At 37.9% G+C, this 20,530-nt stretch overlaps 1 protein-coding gene across 3 annotated transcripts in view; it reads right to left on the reverse strand.

The window, feature by feature from the left end:
* Positions 1-20,530, reverse strand: part of FBXL20 (F-box and leucine rich repeat protein 20) — a 100,197-nt gene that overhangs the window by 62,230 nt on the left and 17,437 nt on the right. The window contains exon 2 of one of the 3 annotated variants that reach the window (XM_078437197.2): positions 3,775-3,898. The exons of the other annotated variants lie outside the window; for them this stretch is intronic. The gene's annotated coding sequence lies outside the window, so the exon portion shown is untranslated. The remainder of the gene's footprint in view (positions 1-3,774; positions 3,899-20,530) is intronic. 3 annotated transcript variants of the gene reach the window in all.

The following is a 20,530-nucleotide window of genomic DNA, read 5'->3' on the forward strand; positions in this document are numbered from 1 at the left end:
TGTTTTTCCGATTGGCTGATTTTCTTGCCAGAATCTAAGAGGAAAAACATTTTTGTATGGCTAAATAAACCTAAAACAAAGTAAGTTTGTAATTCCTCTGCCTAACATCTTGTTCCTAGTAGAAATACAATTTCATTAAAAAAAAAAAAAAAACTATGGCCAATACATTACCATCTCATGAGTAAATTTATCATAAGAAAAGAAATTCCTAGATTAAAAATGCCATGGAAGGGATACATGTAGAAAACAGACACATTACTTAATAGGTCAAACTTTCTGCTTTGGACACCTTTTAACATCTGACTCAACATTCTGAGCTTTCTTTCATCCTGACTTCTGTCCTGTTTACTAACCAAAATCTATATCCACTATCACTGCTCCAGTATTCATTGCTCTCAGTATAAAATAAGTATACACTTTCATTCTGTTTCCTGTTGGTTATTTCTTTCACTTACTCGGTTTTAACTATCCCCAGCAACATTCTAGAGCCCTGAGGATTCCGTGAACTTTTGATGGACTACTGGGTATGACTGGAGCTCATTTTGGGTGCTGCTAAATCCAGGAAATCTTCCATGCCCTACTGAAAACTTTTTTCCAGGTCATGACGCGAAAGGAAAGAACGGAAAATTCAAAGTAGCAATATAATTACTTGTGCTTCTCTCTCCTCCTCCTTCACTTCCCTTAGCCCCACCCCATCTATATACACACTAGAGAACTAAGAGTAGATACAGCCAGGCAATAATGGGATTTGACTCAGGTTTAGCAAGTATTTAACCTCTAATCTCATATTCCAAAATGTCACAGGGGTTGGTAAATCAAGGGAAAGTAGAGTTTGATTTCCTCATGTACAAATTCTAGTCAATGTGCCAGAAATTGAAAACTGGCAGAAGCTGTGGAATTTTCCAAGACATATGTCAGATAGTAATTTTACAATTCACTGACAAACACACGTTCTAAATCATCTCACTGTTATGGAAATATTTCCAAAGCAATAGTATTTTAACATAGCCACGGTATATATTTGTGGTAAAAGCATTCCCCTGTTTTAGATAACATAGAAACAAATAAAGTACACAGCACCCTAGATATCCTAACTGCATGCCAGAAATTATATTTAAATTTAAAAAGAACCAAGAGAAACAATGTTAAATTAGAACAAAGATTTTTTAAAGAAGTGAAGAAATAACTTTGCGAGAAAGTCATTAAGGGAAAGGGATACCAAGTTAATAGACCAAGGAAATGTATTAGACTTCTTAGGCCATGATATGAGCTAGACAATGGTCCTATTATGAACAAGACAGCTAAACAAAGGATGAATGATATAGCTAGATTATCTGGCTGGTATTGATTAACTGATAAATATCTGAAAAGAGGTCTCTACAATATGCCATACAATTTCACTGAACTTTTTAAATTTTTTATTAAAAATATTTTTTTAATGTTTATTTATTTTTGAGAGAGAGAGAGAGAGAGAGAGAGAGAGAGAGAGAACAAGCGAGCAGGGGAGGGGCAGAGAGAGAGGAAGACACAGAATCTGAAGCAGGCTCCAGGTTCTGAGCTGTCAGCACAGAGCCTGATGCAGGGCTCAAACTCACAAACTGTGAGATCGTGACCTGAGCTGAAGTCGGATGCTAAACCAACTGAGCCACCCAGGTGCCCCCACTGAATTTTTATATAAAAAATCAACCAAGACAAATGGACTCTGGAAAAACAGCAAACTCTTCCCTATCTGTACATCCTATAGAATCTTCTAGGAGGTTCTTCTGGTATTTGTCTTTTTCTAAATATGCTTGATTTATCAAATTTAGATGTTATCTACTGACATCCTGCCACGGAATATAAGTATTTAGCTTCAACTTCTACCTCCCCCTCCATATTCACTGTAATTTTATCACAGTCTTTGTTTAAATGAAGAGTCAGTGTGACTATGATTATAGAGAGATACTAGTCCAAGTATTGCTAGGCCAAGTAGAACAAAGACAATGCAATGTACTTCTGTCTACAAATTAACGTCTACCTCATTTGTTTCTACTTTCTCTATATACAGATTTTTAATGTTTATTTATTTTGAGAGAGAGAGAGAACAAACATGAGCAGGGGAGGGGCAGAGAGAGAGCAAGACAGAATCCCAAGCAGATGCCATGCTGTCAGCGCAGAACCCAATGTGGGGCTCGATCCTTCGAACTGTGAGATCATGTATACCTCCGCTGAAATCAACAGTCGAGCTACCCAGGCATCCCTCTATATATTTTTAACTTTTCCTCAAAAGCTCCAACATTTGTCACATGTCTATCAATATTTTCCATAAGCTCAAACACATCAGATACTGTTTTTTCCTGCAGCTGTACCTTCCCAAAACCCTTTGCTCTTACTTCTTTTTTACTCTGTTGGGGAATTCTTCGGACTGGCTACAAAGTTGTCACCTTGGGCTCTTCCTTAGCTCTTCTCTTTGAATTCTGCTTCTTGAATCTGATTTCTTTTTCATTGTTATGTAATAAGGGCAACTTGTAAACAAAAAAAGCTCATGAGAACTGAAGTTTTGGGTGGCTCAGCTGGTTAAGGGTCCAACTCTTGATTTCAGCTTAGGTCATGATCTCACATTTCAGGAGTCTGAACAGTGTGAAGCCTGCTTGGGATTCTCTCTCCCCTTTCTCTCTGCCCCTCCCCCATGCATGCATGTTCTTGTTCTCTCAAAATAAATAAATGTTAAAGATAAAGAACGGAAATTTTGGAGTCACTTGTATGTCTAAAAATATCTTTATTCTAGACTCACATTTGATTGATAATTTGGCTGGGAATAAAATTATAGGTAGGAAATCTTTCCCACTGAAGACATGAAGACACAGCTTGATGCATTTCTTTTTTTTTTTAATTTTTTTTTTTTTTTTAACGTTTATTTATTTTTGAGACAGAGACAGAGCATGAACGGGGGAGGGTCAGAGAGAGAGGGAGACACAGAATCTGAAACAGGCTCCAGGCTCTGAGTGGTCAGCACAGAGCCCAACACGGGGCTTGAACTCACGGACCGCAAGATCATGACCTGAGCCGAAGTCGGACGCTTAACCGACTGAGCCACCCAGGCACCCCAGCATTTCTATCTTTCTATATTACTACTGGGATATGTAACGCCATTCTGATTGGTCCTTTGAATGTAACCTCTAGATACTCTTTCCAGAAGCTTTTAGTAAAGTCTCTCTATCCCCAGTTTACTGAAATTTCATAATCAAGTCTCTTGGTCTTTGTCTTTTTACTATTCTTTCAGCTTTTTCAATTTGCAAATCTATGACTTGGAAAATGCTTTGGATATTTTTTGGGTATCATTTCTTACTATTTTCTCTGTCCTCTCATATTTGTATTTCTATTAGTCTAATATTGAACCTCCTATCTTTAATTTTAAAAATTAGTTTTCTCCTATTTCCCTCATTTAATCTTTTTGTTCTAATTCCTAGGAAATTGCTTCAATTTTACCTACAATCCTTCCACTATTGTGGGTGGGGGCGATTAGAATACTTTTTATTTTTAAAGGTTATTTCTTGTTGAAAGATTTTCAAAATAACATCCTGTTCTTTTGAAGATGCAACATTCAATCATAGAGATTAAAACCCTTTTTGCTGTCCACCCCAGTTTTCTCCCCTTTGCTCTCTGCCTTGTCTCTTTTGTTTGGCCTCTCATTTTAGAGGTTTTCCTTAACAATCTGGTTATTCTTTGGCTGCACATTCCTATTAATGGCATTAAGAAGCTAAATGGAAGCTCATTGTGATTTCGAAGACCCACCAGTCTGTATGCAGATTTTCATTTAATTCCTTGGCTCCAAATCCCTATCCTCTTCATGCATCTGATGTTCCTGGGTCCAGAACCCTCAGCTTCCATTTTCTTGGAGAAAAAAATCCCCAGTTTCCTAGAGGGGGAAGAAGTAGTTTGCATGATTCAACCACTTCATATAAAACTTTAAAATATTACCTACTTTTTTTTTTTTTTTTTTTTAACATTACCTACTTTTAATCTCAAGCCTCATCCTTGTCTTTTTGGAGACATTTTGCTACCAATGTTGAGTCTCTGGGGAGGTTGTGCTGGGTAAACTCGCTTGCTTGTCTCTGCAGAAAACCCGGGTATAACTTCTTCCATTTGGCTAAATTACTTAACACTCTTCTATCCATTTTCTATCTTCTAAAAAATAGATAAAATTTCTCAACTGTGGTGGTTCCTTCTTCTTCCACTCATTTTTGTCCCTGGGGTCTTATGCCTCTTTTTATTCCTTTATTGTAATTTGAGTACTATTTGAAGAGGAAAAGAAATACATGTACTCAGTCAAACCACCACGTTTGATAAAAATTCTAGTTTTGGATGTCTAGCATAAAATCATTAAGCACACTTACTAAACTTGTGGAGACCAAAAAACCCATCAGGATAAATAAGACCTTAGAATTACGATTCAATATGATTTCTAAAGGGCAGTGTCAAGAGGAAATTAAATAGGGGTAAGTTAAAAAATCTTGCATTTAGATTAGGCAATTACCAGTTACATAAATACAAAACAGGAAACCTGGCTTCACAAAAAACTTAGTTTCGGTTTATTATGAGTCATTTATGTAACTTACTGTGAAAAATTTTAAAAGAAAGACTGTATCTTAGGACACTAATGGGAAGCATAAGGACTATATCAAGCTAGAAAACCACCCTACTCTTTATTTTGAATGGTTATCAATAACTCTAATGTCACATTTGAGAAAGGAAACTAATTATCATTTAGAAGATGGATCCCAGGATACTGAGAGGCTCTAAAACTAAGTCTTAGGGAAAATGGTAAAAATGAGATGAATACTCAAAATCTTGAATGGAAGAACATTTACAGTTGCTATCAAATATCTTGAAGAACTGTCCCTTGGAATCAAGTAGTTCTAGATTATTCCAGATAGCCAACCTAGAAGAATGAAGGCAATTTGTATTAAAACAAACAAAGCTTAAGTAAATTTACAAAGCTATGAGTCTCTCCATTACTGGCCAGCCCGCCTTCCCAATTTCAAGGATGTGTCACAGAGTAGATTCTCTCATTGAGAAGGAGCTTGAACTAGAGGAAATTAAGTTCTGTACCACTAAAAGAACCAGTAGAATTAAAGAAACCAAGAGATGAGGAAGGTCATTATACAATGATAAAGGGGTCAATTCATTAACAGGATATAACAATTGTAAATTTTTAGGCACCTAAATATATAAAGCAAACAGTAACAGAACTAAAGGGAGCAATAAACAGCAATATTCCTACTCTCACCAACAGAAAGAACTGCCAGGCAGGGAATCAATAAGGAAACAGAAGATCTGACAACACTATAGACCAAATCGATCTTAGAGACATATACAGAACATTCCATCTAACAGCAGAATACACATTCTTCTCAAGTGCATACAAAACATTATCCAGGACAGAACGTGTTAGAGCACAAAACAAATCTCAACAAATTGAATTAAGAAGGACGTTATATCAAGTATCTTCCTTGATCACAATTGTATTCTGATGTGTGTTTTCCAACACTATCAAGCAATTCTCCAATCCTAGTAAACACTAACTGGGTATCCTACAAATTTAACTCAATTCTGACACTATCAGGAGATAGCATCATATCCCACAGGTTAAGGGCTTAGTCCTATAAGACTCCCCACTTCAGATGCCAACTGCGGACCTAGATTGTTACCTGTGCTCCTGACCAACTGGCTATAAATTGGTGGTCCCCATGATCCCCTCTTTAGGCTCAATTAATTTGCTAGAAAGGCTCACAGAACCCAAAGAAACATTAACTTACATTTGCCAGTTTATTATAAAGGACACAGATGAACAGCCAGATGAAGAGGTATATAGGATGAGGTCCAAAGGGTCCCGAGCACATTAAGAACTGGGGTGTGCAACGCTCTCTAAACCTCATGAGTTTTGAGTTTTTATGGAAGCTTCATTACGTGGGCATGATTGATTACATCACTGGCCATCTGTGAGTGATTCAACTCCCAGTCCCTCTCTCCTCCTCATAGGTGGGGCTGGGAGAATAGATGGATGGGATTGAAAGTTCCAACCCTCTAGTCATGATTGGTTTCTTTGGCAACCAGCCTCCATCCTTAAAGGCTTACTAGAGGCTTTCCAAAAGTCACCTTATTAACATAAACTCAGGTGTGGTTGAAATGGGCTTGTTATGAATAACAACATGCCATTTCACCTTTATGGCTCTAAACTGAAGAAAAAAAATCAAATATTATAAAAAAAGATGTTTCCATTGCTCTTATCATTTAGGAAATTCCAAGGGCTTGGGGAGTTGTGAGCCAGGAATTGTGGGCAAAGATCACAACACTTATTCATTATAAAACATAATGTAACAAGAATGAAACTACAAATCAGTCACAGCAGGAAAACTGGAAATTTCACAAATGCATGCAAATTAAACAACATACTACTGAACAACCAATGGATCAAAGAAGAGATCAAAAAGGAAGTCAAAAAATATTTTGATACAAACAGAAATGGAAACACAACATAACAAAAGTACAGAACATAGTAAAAACAGTTCTAAGATGAAAGCTTATAATCATAACTACCTATATTTAAAAAAAGGGGTGCCTGGGTGGCTCAGTTGGTTAAACATCCAACTCTTGGTTTCAGCTCAGGTCATGATCTCACAGTTCGTGAGTTCAAGCCCCACATCGGGCTCTGTGCTGACTGTGGAACTTGCTTGGGATTCTCTCTTTCCCTCTCTCTCTGCCCCTCCCCAGCTTGCTCTCTCTCAAAAAAATAAACATCTCAAAAAAAAGATCTCAAATAAGCAAGCAAAGATTATACCTGAAGAAACCAGAAAAAGAAAAAACTAAGCCCAAAGTTAGTAGAGGGAAGTAATAAAGATTAGAGCAGAAATGCATGAAATAAAACAAACCAGTAAGGGTGTCTGGGTGGCTTAGTCAGTTAAGCATCCGACTCTTTTCAGCTCAGGTCATGATCTCAGTTTGTGAGTTCGAGCCCTGCATGGGATTAAGGATTCTGTCTCTCTCTCTGCCCCTCCCCTGCTTGCAAGCAACTTAAAAAAAAAAAAAAAAAAAAAATAGAAAAGATAAACAAAACTAAGAGCTGGTTCTTTGAAAGGATAAACAAAACTGACAAACCTAGACTAACCACAGGGAAAAAAGAGGACTCAAATAAATAAAATTATAAATGAAAGAGGAAACATTACAAACGATACCAAAGGAATACAAAGGACCACAAGAGACCACTATGAACAATTATACCCTGACAAACTAGAATACCTAAAAGAAATGGATAAATTCCTAGAAACATGACAACCTACTGTTAAAGTAATTAAACAAGAAGGCCATTAGACTGAGGTGGCTCTAATGCCTTGGTATGGAAACCAAAACCTCTGTAGCCTCTGTATGCAAACCTGAAGCCAGAGTCAATGCACTGGAATCTGGGGAAAAAAAAAAAAAAAAATCAAACATAAGAACAATCTCAAATAAGGCAACCATTTAAGAGATAGCCAAATAATTTCTTTAATTTCCTTCTGCATCTTATCTATAAAAACCTTTCCCCTGGTCCTATGGGTGGAGCACACCTAAAACATCATCTGGGTTGGCACTGTGCGATTTGAAGCAATGTTTGCTCAAATAAATTATTCAAAATTTTAATGTGCGTCAGTTTATTTTTTTTAACACTTCCATGACTAAATCATGAAAAAGTAGAAAATCTGAACATACTAGTAACTACTAAGGAGACTGAATGAGTATCTAAAAACCTCCACCAAAATAAAAGCCCAAGACCAGATGATTTCCAGGAAGCATTTAAAGAAGAATCAATGCCAATCCTTTTCAAACTCTTCCCAACAAATTGAAGAAGAAAAAAGAATCACCCAAACCATCTCATGAAGTCAGTACTACCTGGTTATCAAAGCCAGAAAAGAAAACTATAGGCCAATATCCCTGATGAATCTAGATACAAAAATTCTCATAAATAATAAATAATAGCAAACCGAGTTCAATAGCACATTAAAAGAATCATACACAATGATCAAGTGGGATTTATCCCTGGGATGCAATGATAGTTCAGCACACCATCAGTCAGTGTGAGATACCACACTAATATGCCACATTAATTAAAGATAAAAATATCAATCTCATGGGGCGCCTGGGTGGCTCAGTCGGTTGAGCATCCGACTTCGGCTCAGGTCACAATCTCACGGCTCATGAGTTCAAGCCCCGCATCGGGCTCTGTGCTGACAGCTTGGAGCCTAGAGCCTGCTTCATATTCTGGGTCTCCCTCTCTCTCTCTCTCTGCTCTCTCCTGCTCATGCTATCTCTCTCTGTCTCTCAAAAATAAATAAAATAAACATTAAAAAAATTTTAAAAAAATATCAATCTCAACAAATACAGAAAAAATATTTGATAAAATTTAACATCCTTTCATTATAAAAACTGTCGACAAATTGGATATAGAAGAAATATACTTCAACATAATAAAGGCCATATATGGCAAGCCCAGAGCTAACATCACACTCAACAGTGAACAACTGAAAGCTTTTCCTCTAAAATAAAAAACAAGGGGTGCCTGGGTGACTGTCAGTTAAGCGTCTGACTTTGGCTCAGGTTATCACCTCACAGTTTGTGGGTTCAAGTCCCACATCTGTTGTCAGCACAGAGCCTGCTTCGGATTCTCTATCCCCCTCCCCCCCATTTGTTCTCTCTTGAAATAAATAATACATAAAACTTTAAGAAATAATAAAATAAAAACAAGACAAGGGTGACCATTCTCATCACTCCTATTCAGCACAGTATTAGAAGTCCTAACCAGAGCAATTAAGCAAGAAAAAGAAATAAAAGGCATACAAATCAGAAGGAAGAAGTAAGTGTCTGCTTGCAGATGACATGATCCTATATATAGAAAATCTTAAAAATTCCACCACAAAACTATTAGAACTAAATAAATAAATTCACTGAAGTTGCAGGTTACAAAATCAATATACAAAAATCAACTGCATTTTTTAAATAAGTTCAGTTATTTGGAGAGAGAGAGAGCACACATGAGGATGAGTAGGGGAGGGGCAGAAAGAGAGGGAGAGACTTGGGGCTGGATCTCACAAACCATGAGATCATGACCCGAGCCAAAACCAAGAGTTGAATGCTTAACTGACTGAGCCACCCAGGTTCCTCAATTGCATTTCTATACACTGACAACAAACTACCTGAAAAATAAAGAAAACAACCCCATTTACAACATCAAAAATAATATTTAGCAATAAATTTAATCAAGGAGGTAAAAGATCTATCTGTACACTAAAAACTATAAGACATTGATGAAAAAAACTGAAGCCACAGATAGAAAGATGTCCCCTGTTCATGTATTGTAAGAATTAATCATATTAAAATGTCCATACTACCCAAAGTGTTCTATAGATTCAGTGCAATCCCTGTCAAAATTGCAATGGCATTCTCTCACAGAACTAGAAAAAAATAATCCTAAAATTCATATGGGACTATAAAAGACCCCAAACAGCCAAAGCAATCTTGAGAAAGAACAAAGCTGGAGTCATCACACTTCCTGATTTGAAACTGCATTACAAAGTTACAGTAATCAAAACAGCATGCTATTGGCATAAAAACAGACACATACACCAACAGAACAGATCAAGACCCCAGAAATAAACCCACGGATATATGGTCAACTAATATTTGAAAAGGGACCCAAAAATACTTGGGGAAAAGATAGTCTCTTCAATAAATGGTGCTGGGAAAACTGGATGTTCATATGCAAAAGAATGAAGCTGGACATGTATCTTACACCCGTGAGAAAAATTAACTCAAAATGGACTAAAGACTGAAATAAACCTAACACCCAAAACTGTGAAATTCCTAGAAGAAAATATAGTGAAAATACTCCTTGACATTGGATCTTAGCAATGATTTTTTTGATATGACACCAGAAGTACAAGCAAGGAAGGTAAAAATTAACAAGTGGGACTACATCAAACTAAAAAGCTTCCAAGGGCATCTGACTAGTTCAGTCGGTAGATCATGTGACTCTTGATCTCAGGGTCATGAGTTCAAGTCCTACCTTGGGCTGGCATAGAGCTTACTTAATAAAAAAATTTTTTTAAATAAAAAATAGCTTCTATATGGCAAAGGAAATGATCAGCAAAATGAAAAAGCAAACTACAGAATGGGAAAAATTTTTGCAAACCATCTATCTGATAAAAGGGCTAATATCCCAAATATATACTCATACAACAATAGCCAAAAGCCAAGTAACCCAAATAAAAAATGGGCAAAGGACCCGAATAGACATTTTTCCAAAGAAGATATATAAATGGCCAGCAGGTACATTAAAAGGTGTTCAACATCACTAATGATCAAGAAAATGCAAATCTAAACCACAATGAGATATCTCTCATACTTGTTTCAATGGCTATTATTAGAAAGACATGAGACAGTAAGTGCTGGTGAGGGTGTGAAAAAAAGGAAATCCTTGTGTACTCTTGGTGGAAATGTAAACTGGTACAGCCACTATGGAAAACAGTATGGAGGTTCCTCGAAAACTTGAAAATAAAACTACCCTATAATCTTTAATCCTACTTCTGGGTGCGTGTGCGCGCACACACACGCACACACACACAGGAATATTATTCAGCCATAAAAAGGAAATCCTGCCTTTTTAACAACATGGATGAGCATGCTAAGTAAAATGAGTCAGAGAAAGATAAATACTGTATAACCTACTTATATGTGGTGGTTGCCAGGGTCTTGAAGGGTGGGGGAAATTGGTAAAGGTGATCAAGGGTTACAAATTTCCTTACAAGATGAGTAAGTTCTGTAAATCTAATGTATAGCATGTTATATAGTTAACATTACTGTACTGTATACTTGAAAGTTGTTAAGAGAGTAGATCTTAAATGTTTTCACCACACACAAAAATTAACTCTGTGAGGTGATGGATGTGTTAACTAACCTTATTGTTGTAATCATTCTGCAAAATATACATATACCAAATCATCACACTGTATGCCTGAAACTTACACATTTACATGTCAACTTTATCTCAATAAAGCTGGAAATTAAAAAAAAAGAAACAAAAAGAGAACCAACAGAAATAAAGAAATGTAATTTACCTGAGGATTACAGAATGTACTAAAATATAGGCTTATATTTATGGTTATTTTTCTTAAGCATAAATGAAGAATCTAAATTAAAATCAATGACAGGCCAGTATCATTACTATATGTATGATCAAAGTAGGACTTAACCTAGATCATAAGCTTGATGACTCTGTTCTTTGGCAGTATACTTGATCCTATCTCCCCAAACCAGTGGTGATTCCAAGGCAAAATGAAGAAAATGAGGATGAGATTTTCCACAAATCTACATGCATTCCATTGTTAAATGTTGGGATATCCTTCATATTTTTTAAAGACATTTCTTTTTTTTTTTATATTTTATTTTTGAGAGAGAGATAGAGTGCAAGCGGGGGAGGGGCAGAGAAAGAGGAAGACACAGAATCCAAAGCAGGCTCCAGGCTCTGAGATGTCAGCACGGAGCCCGATGCAGGGCTCAAACTCACAATGAGATCATGACCTGAGCCTAAGTCGGACACTTAACTGACTGAGCCACCCAGGCGCCCCTTAAGAAATTTCTTTTTAAGTTTATTTATTTATTTTGAGAAAGACAGAGATAGCGCAAGTGGGGGAGGGGGGGAGAGGGGGGGGGAGGGAGGGAGGGAGGGAGGGAGGGAATCCCAGCAGGCTCCACTCAGTCAGTGTGGACCACCCAGGCGCCCCTCTATGGAACAGTTCTAGGAATAGTTTGGTCGTGAATGACTTTATGAGGTTGTTTGACATCAACCACAAAGAACAAAAACATGCTTATAGATTTTTTTTTTTTAATCAACACTGATAGGCATGAGCCTGTTGATAACGTAAGCAAAATTATTAAATTCAGCTATCTTTTCTTTGGGGCCATTCTTTTAATAGGAGGAAGATTCTCTAACTCTTTACCTATTTCACAGAATTCTGGAACTAGGTGAGGGAAAGAGATTGGGAACTTCCAATATTCAGTGCTGCAGATTAGTTCGATCCTCCTCTGGGTTTGGTGTCCTAGGTCCTGAACTTCTCAAATTCAGTTCCTTCAAAGAACAATCTCCTGACTTCTGCAAGGCAAAGAAGTAGTCTAATTTGCCTTGCCTAGTTTCCCAACTGCTCAGGGAGAAGGGGATAAGCACTGGGAGGAGGGAAGGGAGCAGAGAGGGATCAATTTCTCATTACAGACTTGCAGACAACCCCCTTGTTCTCAGCCTCCATCTGTGGTATACGGTACTTCCATGCTCTGAGTTTTTGAGGCAGGTGTTCTGCAGACAAATCATGATCTGCCTCTTGCCACTATTCTCCTCTGTAGATACTTGGGTTTGACCTTCCTCTCCTCTGCTAGGTCACTATCTCTTTTCTGCTTTTTCTCTTTCCATACAAGTAGGATTACAGATGTCTCAGAGTTTAAAACATAGAGTTTATGTTCCTGTTTTTAATGTGATTTTCAAAAGAGCCTGGAAATAATTTTACTTTGCTGTCTTAAAACCAGAAAGAGGTGATTTTTATAATCTTCCAAGTAACCTTGAAAATGAGCCAACTACTGTTCAAGTGCTAAATGTTTATGTTTGATAATTAACTCCCAAAGGATAACACAATTGAAATCAAGAATTCAAATGCTCGGTTAAATTAGACTACTACTTGTTTTCAAATAGAGCCTGTATTTTCTCATCTCTCTGGTTTTTTATCTTCTACCTAGAAATCTATCCATTTTTAATGCTCTGCTCTATTCACATCCTTCATGAAACCTTCTCTGATCGTCTCTGTTCCATAGAAATTTCTCTTTCCTACTTCAGGTTTTCATGAGGAAGAACTTTTTTAAATGCACTCCTGGCTTCTCTATACTTCTTTACTGATAGAGATGGAGTAATTTATCTGAATCTACCTCACTAGTTAATCTTAGAAGAATGGAGAGTAAACTTGGTTCATCTCTGTGTTTCTACTTTTTTTAAGGTCTGGAGTAAACATTCTCAACTGCTTTAGGGTCAGACTCTCCTCTGTGTAGGAAGGCTCAATCCAGTACAGCACTACTTAGAACCCAAGAGGGCCTACTTAAAGAACTTAAGTTAAAAGGCAAAATCTGAGGGGAGCCAGGTGGCTCAGTCAGTGAGCGTCCTACTCTTGATTTTGGCCCAAGTCATCATCTCACAGTTCGTGGGTTCGAGCCCCCACATCGGGCTCTGTGCTGACAGTGTGGAGCCTGCTTGGGATATTCTCCGCCCCCCCCCCCCCCCCCCGCCCTTCACGCTCGCTCTCTCTTGCTCTCTTTCTCAAAATAAATAAACCTAAAAAAATAAAAGGAAAATTTGATTCACACACTGAAAGCTGTGTCCTCTAACCTGGTCTCTATTAACAATAGAAGTGATATTTTGGGCTCTATCTGCCAATCCTGTTTTCTCCATTTGTTTAGAACTTTGGCAAGGATAAGAGGGATGTTTATTTGAGACTTCTTCAGAAATCCCAATATTCTTTAAGTAGATAAATTCTCTTGCTTCCCTATAATCCATAGCACACTGCTGATAGTTCTACTATAGAGCTTAAATTTTGCTTACTGTGTTGACGGTCTTCTAACCCACTAGGCTGTATAAGCTTTTAGAAGGGAGATTAACCCAAAAAATAAATATTTGTTGAACCGACTAAAGGGGTAAATGTTTCTTTAAACTAAAAGTAAAGATGATTTTACGGTTCTTGCTATTTCAGTTTATATTCATTCTAAAGTCATAGCTAACAAACACCAGTATTGCTAGATTATAACTAATCTTATACGATTTTGCTTTTCTTTGCCAAATTTCCTCTACAGTATGTTGGGTCATTATCACTGTTTCTGGTTTTTTGTCTGTATTCTCTAGGATCTTTAAAAGTTAATTACACATCCTATAAACCTAAAACTAAAAATAATTCAGTTTATATTGAAGAGAGAAATTCAAATGAAATGGATGGAATCTAAGTCGCTATCTCAAGTCACCTTTCTATAATACAAGACAAAGACAATAATCACCTGAATTCACTGTCTTAATATATCATCACCAGTGGCTTTAGTATTAAAAAATAAGTAGTACATAAAAATGATTAGGAGAAGGGGCGCCTGGGTGGCTCAGTCAGTGAAGCATCCAACTTTGGCTCAGGTCATGATCTCACAGTTTTTGAGTTCAAGCCCCACATTGGGCTCTGTGCTGACAGAGAGCTGCCTGCTTCAGCTTCTGTGTTTCCCTCTCTCTTTGCCCCTCCCCTGCTTGCACTCTGTTCCTCTCTCTCAAAAATAAATAAACATTAAAAAAATTTATTTAATGATTAGGAGAAGACATAGCCAAACTAGTAGTTGTAGTCACTCTTCTGCAAAATAAAAATTAGAAATTGAGAAAGCACATTTTTAGTATAATTGGAGTATTTCAAAATTAGGGAGCCAGGATAGGGTCCTTTCAAAAACCTGAGATCAGGGGTGCCTGGGTGGCTCAGTCATGATCTCACGGTGAGTTTGAGCCCCGTGTCAGGCTCTGTGCTGACAGCTCAGAGCCTGGAGCCTGCTTTGGACTCTATGTCTCCCTCTCTCTCTGCCCCTTCCCAGCTTGCTCTCTCTCTCTCTCTCTCTCTCTCTCAAAAATAAATAATCGTTGAAAAAAAACCACCTCAGATCACAAGTGTGCTCAGAGGCAAGATCAGAGCCTATGGTGAATAAGGAATTTAAAAATCCCATCTCTCCATAAACATAACCAAAAAGCTGGCAAAACAAATTATTTTTGAACTTTGGAAATTAACTAAAGGTATGCAACAACCCAAGGAGTGTACATGTAAGAAAAAAGGCTGAATCTCAGTAAGAACAGAGTTTTGTGTTATTTTAACTTATCCCAATCCCCAGATCAGCAGTACCTTTGAAAATAACAGTTTGCATTGTTGGTTAATGAAGAACCAGAACAGACTTCACTTTCAATGTGTTGTAATTATTTGTCTTGACCTGTCTGGTTGCTTCCTGAAAGACTGGCTCAAAAGGTTTGTCTTTATTTTGCTGGACTCAAAAGAAGCCTAGTTAGTACTAAAGAAACTACCCTACTTTGTCCAAAACTTTAACAGGCAAATGTTTTAGTCACTGCTGTCCAAGAGACAGATAACAGAGCAAACAGCAGACTAACCAAAGAGCTAAGGAGGAAAGGGTCAGAGAAAGAGATGTCCATAAGGGTGTTGAAAAGCTCCAAAGTATTCCTGGAAATCTAAAGGTCCCACGCATGCCCAGTGTTGTACACATGCTCAAGAAAGACCTGGGAAGTTCCTAAGCTGTCCCTTCTGGCTGATCTTAAGGGTCTGCAGAAGCAGGAAGTAAAAGCTAAGGCATAACCATAAACTGTCTGAGTGTTGAAGGCATGTCCCAACATGTACAAACAGCACCTCAGCAAAGACTAAGAATTTTTGGTTGCAGGTGTTTTAAGGAAATCTCTGTAATATCATTAGCTGACTACTAAACTAATGGCTACACGTGCAAAGAATACAAACTACAGAATTAGTTCAGAAAAGACACTATACAAACAATCCTACAAAAATAAGCAGGACCAACAAACCCTGGAGGGGAAAGAATGTTATTTCTAAAGGTGCCACATTTTAGTATTCAAAATGTCCTGTTTTTAACCAAAAACTACAAAGCATGCAAAGAAATTATTTGTAAATCATATATATGATAAAGGTCTAACATCCAAAATAGAGAATTCTTACAACTCAACAATAAAAATATAAATAACCCAATTAAAAAATGTACAAATAGGGGCGCCTGGATGGCTCAGTGGGTTAAGTGTCTGACTTCGGCTCAGGTCATGATCTCACAGTTCATGAGTTCGAGCCCCACGTCGGGCCCTGTGCTGTCAGCACAGAGGCCGCTTCGGATCCTCTGTCCCCCTCTCTGCACCTCTCCGGCTTGCGCTCTCTCCCCCTCTCTCAAAATAAATAAGCTTAAAAAAATGTGCAAATAGGGGCGCCTCGGTGGTTTAGTCGGTTGAGTGTCTGACTTCAGTTCAGGTCGTGATCTCACAGCTCGTGGGTTCAAGCACCGCATCAAGCTCTGACTGAGCCTGTTTCAAAGTCTGCGTCTCCCTCTCTCTCTGCCCCTCCCCCAGCTCACACTCTGTCTCAGAACTAAAATAAACATAAAAAAAAATATGTGCCAATAATTTGAATAGATGTTTCTCCAATGATATACAAATGGTCAAAAGTACATGAAAACATGATCAACATCATTAGTCATTAGGGAAATACAAAACAAAAACACCATGAGATAGCACCTCACACCCACTAGGATGTTATAATTTAAAAAAGGCCAGGAGGTGGGGGGAGGAAAAAAAAAGAACTGGAACAACTGTTACTAAGGACATGGAGAAATCTGAACCACCGTACATTGTTGGTGGGAATGGAAAACGGTACAGCTGCTGTGGATAACAGTCCAGCAGCTCCTATTTATGTTAAACATAGAATTACCACACCTTCCACTCTTATACACCCATAAGAATTGACAACAGGTTTCAAACACATATTTGTTCATATGAATATTCATTGTGGCAATTTACAATAACCAAAAGGTGGAAACAACCCAAATATCTGTCAGTGCATGAATGGATAAACAAAATGTGGTATATCAATACAATTAATTATTCTGTCATAAAAAGGAATGAAGTACCAATACACGCTACACATGCAACATGGATTAACCTTGAAAGCTACTGCTAAGAAGCCAATCACAAAAGACTACATACTAGATGATTCAATTCATTTGAAAGTCCAGAAAAGAGAACTCTACAGAGACAGAAAGTAGATCAGTGGTTGCTTAGAACAAAGGGGTTGTGGGGGGATAGTGGGTAATAAAGGGTACAAGTTTCTTCCTCAAGTATAGAATATATTCCAGAATTAACTGTGGTGATGGTTTGCACATATCTGTGAATATACTAAAGGCCACTGCATTGTACATTAGAAAAGGGGAAATATATTTATGTGAATATCTCAATAAAATATTAAAATGTGGGGGTGTCTGGGTGACTCAGTTAAGTTCTGACTCTTCATTTTGGCTCAGGTCTTGTAGTTCGTGGGTTCAAGCCCCTTGTTGGGCTCTGTGCTGACAGCTCGGAGTCTGCTTGGGATTCTCTCTCCCCTCTCTGTTGCTCCCCACCCCCTCTATCTCGAGCTTGCTCTCTCTCTCAAATAAACTTAAAAAAAGAAAGAAAGAAAAGAAAAGAAAAGAAAAGAAAGATAACAGGAGTGTCTTAAGGGTACTGAGGGAAAATAACTATAACTGAGACTACAACCTATAGTCCTATAAATATAACCTATAACTCTAACCTAAGGTGACCCCAGCAATGAGGAGAAAAGAAAGATGTTCCCACAATACTGAGTAACTAGGAGAGTTCGTCACCCATAAGTCCACAGTAAAAGAACTTTTAAAAAGGATCTACTTTCAGGGGCACCTGGGTGGCTCAGTCAGTTGAGCATTGGACTTTGGGTTTTGGCTTAGGTCATGATCTCTCGGTTGTGGGATCAAACCCTGTGTAGGGCTTCATGTGCTCCATGCTGAGTATGGAGCCTGCCTGGGATTCTCTCTCTCCCTCTCTTTCTGTCCCTCCCCCATGTGGGCATAGGCATATGCACAAGCGCTTTTTCTCTCTCAAAAAAAATAAACAATAAAAAAAAGGATCTACTTTTAGAAGAAGCAAAGTATACCAGATACTTCTGCTTCTTTTTACAGTACTGATGGACCAGATTATTCTCACTCAACCTTCCTACGAAGGGCCATTAAAAAGTCAGATGCAATATTAAAAATGACAGTAATAATAATAGACTTTCTTAAAGCAGAGATCAGCAAAAAAAAAAAAAAAAAATAGTATAAAGAATTATCAACCCAAAACCTACAACGTGAGAGCCCAGAGAAGTAAGCCCAGTTTCAAGAATGAAATTCTGTATCAGTATTATTAGATAAAATTTAATTCAAGGACAAAGTCATTAAGAGTCAAAAGGGTTTTTCTTCTAAGGGCACTTGGGTGGTTCAGTCCGTTAAGCATCTGACTTCAGCTCAGGTCATGATCTTGTGGTTGGTGGGTTCCAGCCCCACATGAGGCTCTGCACTGACAGCTCAAATATCCAGTAGCCTGCTTTAGATTCTGTGTCTCCTTCTCCCTCTGCCCCTCCCCCACTCACGCTCTGTCTCTGTCTCTCAAAAATGAATAAACATTTAAAAAAAATTTTAATAAAAAAATTTTTTTTTAACATTTATTTATTTTTGAGACAGAGAGAGACAGAGCATGAACGGGGGAGGGTCAGAGAGAGGGAGACACAGAATCCGAAACAGGCTCCAGGCTCTGAGCCGTCAGCACAGAGCCCGACGCGGGGCTCGAACTCACGGACCGCGAGATCATGACCTGAGCCGAAGTCGGCCGCTCAACCGACTGAGCCACCCAGGCGCCCCAATAAAAATTTTTTAAAAAAGTTTTCTTCTAAACAGTGTGGAGGTTCCTCAAAAAATTAAAAATAGACCTACCCTATGACCCAGCAGTAGCACTGCTAGGAATTTACCCAAGGGATACAGGAGTACTGATGCATACGGGCACTTGTACCCCAATGTTTATAGCAGCACTCTCAACAATAGCCAAATTATGGAAAGAGCCTAAATGTCTATCAACTGATGAATGGATAAAGAAATTGTGGTTTATATACACAATGGAGTACTACGTGGCAATGAGAAAGAATGAAATATGGCCCTTTGTAGCAACGTGGACGGAACTGGAGAGTGTTATGCTAAGCAAAATAAGCCATACAGAGAAAGACAGATACCATATGTTTCCACTCTTATGTGGATCCTGAGAAACTTAACAGGAACCCATGGGGGAGGGGAAGAAAAAAAAAAAAGAGAGAGAGAGAGGTTAGAGTGGGAGAGAGCCAAAGCATAAGAGACTCTTAAAAAATGAGAACAAACTGAGGGCTGATGGGGGGTGGGGGGGAGAGGGGGGGTGGGTGATGGGTATTGAAGTGGGCACCTTTTGGGATGAGCACTGGGTGTTGTATGGAAACCAATTTGACAATAAATTTCATATATTTTAAAAAAATTTAAAAAAATAAAATAAAAAGTTTTCTTCTAGATATAGAAACAATTCACAAAGAAAATGTAACATTTGTCAAAGTTTATATGTCTAACGACAGAGCTTCAAAATGTATGAAGAACTGCACTATAGAAAGAAACAAATTTAGACATGCCTGAAGATTTTTAATATTCTTTTTTTTAACATTTATTTATTTTGAGAGAAAGAGAGAGACCAGGGAAGGAGCAGAGAGAGAGAGAGAGAGAGAGAGAGAGGGAGAGAGAGAATCCCAAGCAGACTCCACACTGTCAGTGCAGAGCCCCCCTCAGGGCTTGAACCCATGACCTGTGAGATCATGACCTGAGCTGAAATCCAGAATTGGACACTTAACTGACTGAGACACCCAGATACCCCGAAAAATTTTAGTATTGTTAAAACAAAGAGACAAATAGGCAAAAGACCTATAGGAGGATTTAAATAACATATATAACAGGCTTGATCAAACAGATGTTTAATGAACTGAGTCAAAAAACAACTTGAACTTACTGATGCACATTATGCACCTGGCACCCTTATAAGCACTTTTTATATGTTACATCATTTAACTTTTACAACAACTCTGGAAACAAGGATTCTATGGCTAACTGCATTTCATAAATAAGAAAACTGAGGTGCAGAGATTAAATTGTAGTCCAAGGTCACACAACTTTAAACAGTGATCTCAGCCAAAATATGAACTGATGAAAAATTCAGCTTTACCATTATTAGTGTACTGCATGTCAGCAATTAGAAAATAAGATCTTAAGAAAATAATGGATCCTTAACATTTTATTGGACAAACACTATGATCCTTTACAAAACTACCATCAGCCCTAAGTTTAAAGACTTTAAAAATTTTTTTAAGTTCAAAATACAAGGTCTACTTCCCCCTACCCTAGGAAGGACAATAGTAGGCTTTTCCTCCTCTACTTAAGGGTCCTGAGACCTTCTTTTTTGCTGATCCATCACAATTTCAAAGTCAGATATGAACAGAAAAACTGCAATTTTGAGATGTTAAGAAAATGGAGTATTCTAGTCTCCAGCCTCTGACTGGTAAGCATTTCTTCCTTTCTGCAATGCAGTCCTTTAAAAAGGCAGTCTCGTTGTAAAATTTTGTGTCTGTGATCTTTCCACATCAAACCCAAGCATTCAATAAACAGAAAATCCTACTTTCTTCCAACATAGAATATTTACAAAAACTGATGATGTTCTTGGCCACAAAGAAATCCCAAACACCTATTGTAACTAATACACATATATGATGCATAATACAATAAAATTAGAAATGACCCCCCCCCCCCCCCACACACACACACAATCAGCCCACTAAGGTCAATATATCTGAAATTTTAAAAT

This window comes from Panthera onca, chromosome E1 (genome assembly GCF_046562875.1).
Source record: "Panthera onca isolate mPanOnc1 chromosome E1, mPanOnc1 haplotype 2, whole genome shotgun sequence".
Taxonomy (NCBI): domain Eukaryota; kingdom Metazoa; phylum Chordata; class Mammalia; order Carnivora; family Felidae; genus Panthera; species Panthera onca.